Here is an 8,115-nt window from a genome sequence, read left to right as displayed (position 1 = left end):
AACGGAATTATATCAGAAACGTACGTCCCTTCTGTTAGATTTTATAGGACGCCCTCCTCCGTCGTCATAGCACTGTGACACACAGCACTCGAGTGTAGCGAGAAATGCGAGCACAGTGGGAAGACATAGGCCCGCTGTGCGTCTGCGGAAATCTGCGACCTTGCGCAGCGGTCTGACGTTTACCGCGGCGCGTGAGAGGAAAGCGGCAAGCGGAAACCAGTGAGTGAGTGAGTGAGTGGGTGTGCGGTCAGGCTGGTGACCGGGCGCTGGGCGCCGCTGCGTTCTCCGCCTCTCGCCGCTGGCCGCTCTCCGCCGTCCAATTACCTGCTGCGGCCTCCCTCTCATCAGAGCGGACCCCGTCTTGTTGGCCGCGAGGCATCTATTTCACGAGGTGCCTCATTACTATCACAGTCTTTCACCGAGAAATTTCCGCCTCTCGTTTGCAGAGAACACACCATGATCCTCGAGCCTGTAATAGCCAGCGAGGTCTTTGTGCGAAATTATTATAGTAAACTTCCGCAATAATGAAAAACCTTACTGCCAGCAACAAAGAATGAGAACCAGTTAGGACTCTATATATACTAAGACAGTATCTGTTCTTTCGGACATGTCCGAAAGAACAGATACCATCAGTGACCAAGCAGCTCGTTAGAATGAAATTACAACGAAATGAACACCCTTAACTGCTTACAGGCGTCGACATTCGTCAACGGGGAGAGACGAAAATGTGTGCCCTGACTGGGACTCGAACTCGGGATCTCCTGCTTACATGGCAGACGCTCTATCCACCTTTTTTTTTGTTATCTCATTTTGTTCGTTAAAGTTCGTTACAATTGTTCGGGGCCGACGTCCCCTGACGCCCGTTGAAGTTCATTATTGGTCCGTTGACTCAGTTCTTTTATTACAGAGGGCAGCTAACCCTCTGACCGAACACGCTGAGCTACCGTGCCGGCTATCCATCTGAGCCACCAAGGGCACAGAGGATAGCGCGACTGCAGGGATTTATCTCTGGCACGCCTCCCGCGAAACCCACATTCTCAACCTATTGTCCCGCACTACATTCGTAGTGCCCCCGCCCATTATACTCATTACTCGCGGCGCGTTGCCGATTCCCGTAAGAGTTCGGACACTCATTGTGCATTCGCACAGACGAAGAAGAAGAAGATGGTCAAGTGGCCGGTGAGCCTTATCTGTATATATACTAACAGGGCTAACAATGCCCGAACTCTTATGGGAATCGGCAACGCGCCGCGAGTAATGAGTATAATGGGCGGGGGCACTACGAATGTAGTGCGGGACAATACGTTGAGAATGTGGGTTTCGCGGGAGGCGTGCCAGAGATAAATCCCTGCAGTCGCGCTATCCTCTGTGTCCTCGGTGGCTCAGATGGACAGAGCGTCTGCCATGTAAGCAGGAGATCCCGGGTTCGAGTCCCGGTGGGGGCACACATATTAATCTGTCCCCGTTGACGTATGTCAACGGCTGTAAGCAGCTAAGGGTGTTCATTTCATTGTAATTTCATTTAGAACTCGGAACAAACTTCTCAACTGCACGAGAATTTGAAAGCCTGGTAAGTACAATGAGGTGACACAAGCCACCTTCTGATACCGTGTCGGATCTCCTTTTACCTTGCGTAGTGCATCAACACCTGCACGAAATAGTCAGCCATGCTGCCTGTATAGCCATCCGTAATTACGAAAGTATTGTTGGTGCAGGATTTTGGGTACGAGCTCACCTCTGCATTATGCCCCATAAATGTTCGATGGGATTCAGGTCGGGCGACGTCGATGACCAAATCATCCGCTCCAATTGCCTTGGAGCATTGTCATCCATAAAAATTCCATCGTTGTTTGGGGACGTGAATGCCAATGGTCTCCAAGCAACAAAACATAAATAGTTCCAGCCAATTATCACAGGTCAACGAAAAAAATTTTTTGAAATACTTTTTTTACTTTGATAGTTAATCTCTATGGATAGATCTTTGTGAGCTGAATCCAAATCTAGTCTCGGTTTTTTTGTATCACCCATAGTTTCCGAGTAATATGCTTTTTATTATATAGTATAAAATCCTATGCTATACGGTAAATGGGGAAATTAATGAAACGCTTTGCTACAACATAAGCATGGTTTGTATTTACAGTGAGCTACTTAAAACAATTGTATGCGTTAATAGACGTTTCACATGTCGGTTTCTGTTTTCTTTGTCATTTTTCATCGAAGCTTCTTGTGTAGCTTTTTCTACGATGAGTCGCTTGCTGAACTTCTCGGTGAACGACAGTAGACCCCCATCACGTTGGTGGAGCCTTTTTCCATCACTTTAATGACCTGGTGAAAACGCTCTCCTTGCTCCTCACTAACATCTCCCGTATTTTCCGTGAAGTAATCAAGGTGACTGTTCAAAAAGTGAACTTTCAGGCTCTTAAATATCCAAAAGTTTTAAACTTCTTTAACATAGTAGCTATAATAGAAACATATTTTGGATCTTTTTCGAGTCCTAAGAACTTTGTAACGAATACTTGAATAATACTCATGCTTCTTTTTCATGTAAGGTCATTGTGGATTCAAAGTTAACATCAAACATCAATTTTCTAATGTCAGGTCCGACAAAGACGCCTTCTTTTAGCTTAGCTTCTGAAAGGTCTGGAAACTTTTGGCAGAGATACTTAAAACATGGCCCATCTTTAGGTAAAGCCTTTACAGTAGGCCTAACCTTATATGTAGAGGTGGTAGGAGTACGTTTTTTGGATCTACAAGAATGTTCTTTTCACCAGGTTTTAAAGACTCCCTCACAGGCCAGTTCTTTCTGCACCAGTGTTAATCCCCAGCCCTACTGTCCCTTTCACACAAGAAACATGGAAATTTGGTAAAGCCAGTTTGCTGACCAAGGAGCATGCATGTTACTTTTAGATCACCACATATCATCCAACCATGAGCAGAACAGTGTATTTTATTTAGCACTATTTCTTGGTTTTCATAGCTTTTTTCATATGTACAGAATGTCCAACAGGTATAGACGCATACATGTTACGATTGTGTAATAAAACAGCACTTAAACTAGTTTTGGATGAATCAATAAACAGCCTCCAGTCTTTCTTTCTGTATTCAATACTAAACTCATTCATCAGACTGGGAATGTCTGAGCAGTACACTAAGTCACCTTCTTGTTACAAAAATTTGGAAAATTGCTGCTCTGTCTTTCTATACATGTATATGCTGGTTCCAACTGCCAATAAGTTCTTTTGTCTTAATCTAGAGCCTAACAATTCAGCTTTTTCTTTCGTTAAACCCAGATCCCTAACCAAATCGTTAAGCTCTGTCTATGTAAACAATTTGGGGTCTAGACTTTCTGTATTACAATGGAATTCATCATTATCTGGTTCATCTAAATCAGACTGCACATCAGAAAATACTTCCGTTGCAATAGAATTTAAATCATCTTCATCATGCCCTACTGGTCGGATGGCGGATGGCGGATTATGACCAGTAATATCAACACTGCAAAAGTAGCAATCATCAGAATGATTTCTTGGCTCCCTCCATATCATAGGAATAGCAAATCTAAAGGCTTTTTTCTCCTTGTTGAACTATTTTATCAGATCTTCAACACACATACATCATACATACCTTATGCAGTGCCCAAGATTTATCTTGATCGCGAAGTTTAGATCAAAGTATGATAGATAAACGTTTTTCACAATGTTTGTAATGTTTCTTTGGTGTTTCTTGATCACAGATTCACCACAAGTATAATAAAAACTGTCAGCAGAGTTTTTACAAGCACGATTACACATTGTACTGAGAACATTGCAGGAAGCCGGAAAGTGAGGTTAGGTTGACAACAAACAAAACACCATCTGTTAACACAAAAATAGAATCGACCTTTTTTGCCAGCAAATATTCTTCAACAGTGTTACCAACGTCATCTACATTCATTACACCTCCTTTTTAAATTATTTTAACTATATAAAAGTTATTAAATTTTTTTAAAATCGCTTAATTTAATAAATTTAATTGTAAAATGCGAAGAAATGGTAGATGATACAGTTTTTTAAGTATCATATTTAGATTTCCCACCCTAGGAAACAAGAATAAGGTAATTTCTGCAAAACAGTTTTTCCATCGTTGGCTTGTTGTAATTATCAGTTACACATGTTTGTATCATTTACACTGATCAGACAGAATATTATGACCACCGACCTGTCATTGATTTAATCCCATCCAAGCACCAGCAGTACCACCTGGCGAGGGATGACTGCTAGCCAGAAACACCTAAGGTGCATGTAGTATCAGTGAGTGTACTGTCCATGTGTAGAATGGGAAAGGCGCGCTATCTGTCTAAGTTTGACCAAGGGCAGACTGTGATGTCCTGGAGGCTCGGCACGAGCATTTTGGAAGCTGCACGATTTGTCAGGTGTTCGAGGAGTGTCTTCAACACGTGCAAAACAAAGGTGGAACCACGTCCAGACGTCGAGTTGGGCGGCCTCCCCTCATTACAGGTCTTGGACCTTGTAGGCTGAGCAGCCTGATAGAACAGGACAGGCGGCGAACTGTGGTGGAACTAACATCACACTTTAGTGCTGGGCAGAGTACAAGTGTGTCTGAAAGTACAGTGCACCGATCACTCCTTACGATAGGCCTCCTCAGCCAATGGCCTATGCACGTGTCAATGTTAACACCATGACATCGGCAACTACGACTGAAATGGGCATGCGACCATCGGCACTGGGCATTGGCAGAGTGGCAGAGCATTGCATGGCCAGACGAATCCCGATAATTTCTTCGCCATGCCGATGGGAAGGCGACAAACCGCCTTCTTCTAGCGGAATAGCTCCTTGACACCTATACTGTGGGGTGGAGACAAGCTGGTGGCCACGTTATACTCTGGGGAACATTCACATGGACATCCATGGATCCAGTGGAGCTCGTTCAAGGCACTATGATGGCCAAGGAGTACGGTACCCTGCTTGCAGATCACTTACATCCTTTCATGATGGTCCTGTTTCCCAATGGAAGTGGCATCTTTCAGCAAGACAATGCGCATTGTCGAAAGGCCAGAAATGTGATGGTTTTAGGAACACAGTGGCGAGTTCCAGTAGATGTGCTGGCCCCCCAACGTGCCAGATCTGAACCTGATCACATTTAGGATGTGACTGACCATGGTGTCAGAGTTCACTGCCCCCTCTCCAGAATTTACGGGAATTAGATTACTGGTATGTGCAGACGTGATGCCAACTCCCCCCAGCGATCTAATAAGGTCTCCATAAGCATGCAGTATTATCCGCTAATGTGTAATGTTGTAGGTGTGGACTGATAGGACATGTCCAGAGCCAGTGTCTCCAGTCTCAGTGGGGTGAAAAATGTGGGTACCTGCAACGGAATAGTGGATGCAATGACAGAGGTAGACAAATTGGAAATTGACAGGCATTAAACGCCAGAGGGAACCCCAAATTCACCGAGCGGCTTTCCCATTAAATTTTGACGCAGAGAATACATCCGCGGAGGTGGAGTTTGCCATAAAACGGACTGTCAGCGGCAGAAAACATGGGTTTTGCTGGATATAGGTCTGTCATGTGTCAGTGGCAAGTATGGACCTTTTGTGTCGGAATCAGCTGAACTCACTGTGCTACAGGTTTCGCTAGGTGGGAGAAAATGTTTTGAGATCGATAGCTTCAATGGGATTAGATTTCCAGGCTGGGGCAGTTAAGTTCCAACACTGTGTGTGGCAGTAGTGCCTCATGTAAGCGAAGGTTACCATACAATTTCTTGGGTTTGGCTTTCTATATGAAGATTATATACAAAACTGTCCTTCAATGATGTGTGGTGTAACTTATTGGGACAACAGTGGAAATGAAATACTGTCACAAACTGACTATCTCAAGGTACAAACCAGTTAAAATATGTACAAAAATTCTATGGTTTGTTATGCATGATGCGAGAGGGGAATGGAAAGTTGCTTTAAGTAAATGTCGAATTGGAGTTGTCTGTTCATATGATGCATGTAATAGAGCCACTAATGGAGAGACATATAGGCTGCATCACATTGTCGTCTAAGGAGGGGAATTGTATGCATAGAGGAGGGCGATGGCAGGAAAGGGGTACCCGTGAATCTAAATAATTTTGGCGCTGATGAAGCAACGTTAAGAAAGGTCCTGTTAGTAGCAAATTTGGACATCCTGGAGGAGGATGACTGGGACACTTTGAGTGTGCAACATGGTAAGTCACAGTGCACCACTAAAATTGCATTAGGTAAAAATATGGCGCATGCTCAAGGGAGAGAGAGGGCAACAGTTGAGAAATTACTACAGGAGGGCGAGGACTTGTTTTAACTTCAGGCTCTGCTAGCAGTGACATCCATAACACAGCACAGAATTCCAGCGAGAAACGAAGCACATCATAAAGCATGTCCTTTTATCTTGGGTTTTACAATAAATTGGGGAGCATTTCATATGCTAACTGTTAGCCAGTGGAATGTTAGGGGAGAACCCTAGATCGCCCTTGTGGTTGTACTCAAAAAATCAAGAGATAGCTCCAGCAACAGTAAATTCTCTTGTGACTATCGCCATCTTAGTCACAAAATAGTAGCTGATGCACACCCCGAACCCAATGGCAAGGAGACCATCAATAACCTGGAACTGTTCCGGTATTTCTCTAGCCTGGAATTAAGGAGCAGGAACAATCCATTACAGTTGGTTCTAGTGGACCCACCAACGATAGTGTTCTCAGTTCCTTGTGGTCATTATCTGTACCAAAAAATGCTATTCAGATTAAAGAATACACTAGGAATATTACAGTGGTTGTTGGACAGGGTACTAATGGATTTGAAACCTCGACAATGTTTGATGTACTTTGATTATATAATTGGGTTTTTGATTGATATGGAGAACGTCATTTTGCGTTAGAGGAAGCGTGTTACTTTGGACATATAATTAGTAAGGAAATGATAAAGACAGCCCTCAGACTGATAAAATGACACAGAATTTTAAGTTCCTAAGTGAATCACAGACCTGCGCTAATTTTTAGGACTCTAGACTTATTATGGCGCAATTGTGAAGAGGTTAACGATGTAGCAGGACCGCTCAAACTACTATTACAAAGGGTTTCGTCATTCGTGTGGACAGAGCAATTTCAAGCCAGATTAGCGGGATGAAAAAAATTTTGACGTCAGATTCAATTTCGATTTTCTCTGACTATCAGAAGAAATCTTTGCTAACATGTGACATATGCAGTCAGTTATTAGGGTTCATTTTAAGCCGTGCAGAGAAAAACTGTTTCACCACAGAAAAGGAAATGTTCTCAATAATGCAGAGAACAACTATTCCACCACAGAGAAGGAGATGTTCCGATTCACATGTGGAAATACATATTTTCAGTGATACTTGCGTGGTAAAATATTCAAGATGGTAATCAACCATGTGGCTCTAAAATGGTTATTAGGGTTGAAGAACCCTTCTATCAGGCTCAAGTAGGAAATATTGAAGAAAGTATATAATCACATGCTATCCAGGCATGGGTGTTGTAGGACTATTAACTGAAGAGTAGCAGGTAAGTGATGATGGATGTGGAGGAAGGAAGATGTAGACCAGAGTTGTAAATTGTGTGTGTAGCAAGTGGATATGAACCATAGGTAAGAACTGCTAGGAAGGTTTTCAGGAGGAATGGGGGGCATCTAAAATGATAGAGGGGATATTTTAGGTCCATTTAGCTGGACTCCAGCCTGAAATATTTTTGTTCTCACAAGTGTTGATCACGACTCTCAAATACATGGAAATGGTCAGGATCGCAAATCAACAAGCCACTATGGCGGAAATAGGCCTCATCAGCAACTGGTTGCTTACTTTTTATGTGCCTGAGACAACTGGTCATGGACCAATGTGCAAATTTACATAAACAGATTACTAGAACCGCCTGGCGACTCTGGCCGGCGGTGTCAGTCCAGCACACCGTTTTAATCTCCTCGAAGGTTTCAAATCAGCACAAACTCCACTGCAGAGAAAAAAGTCATTCTGGAAACAGTCCCCCAGGGTAAGGCTTAACAATACCTTCGCAATACCCATTCTTCCAGGACTGCTGCTTTCACAATCTAGAAGAACTTCTGTGATATTTGGAAGCTAGAAA

At 43.3% G+C, this 8,115-nt stretch overlaps 1 non-coding gene across 1 annotated transcript; it reads left to right on the top strand.

Annotated features, from left to right (window-relative positions):
- Positions 1-1,370: 1,370 nt before the first annotated feature.
- On the top strand, positions 1,371-1,445 carry Trnat-ugu. The gene has a single exon. It is a non-coding gene; the product is annotated as a tRNA-Thr (tRNA).
- Positions 1,446-8,115: the final 6,670 nt, after the last annotated feature.

This window comes from Schistocerca piceifrons, chromosome 9 (genome assembly GCF_021461385.2).
Source record: "Schistocerca piceifrons isolate TAMUIC-IGC-003096 chromosome 9, iqSchPice1.1, whole genome shotgun sequence".
In the NCBI taxonomy this organism is placed as follows: Eukaryota; Metazoa; Arthropoda; class Insecta; order Orthoptera; family Acrididae; genus Schistocerca; species Schistocerca piceifrons.
This window is presented reverse-complemented; position numbering and strand designations above follow the sequence as displayed.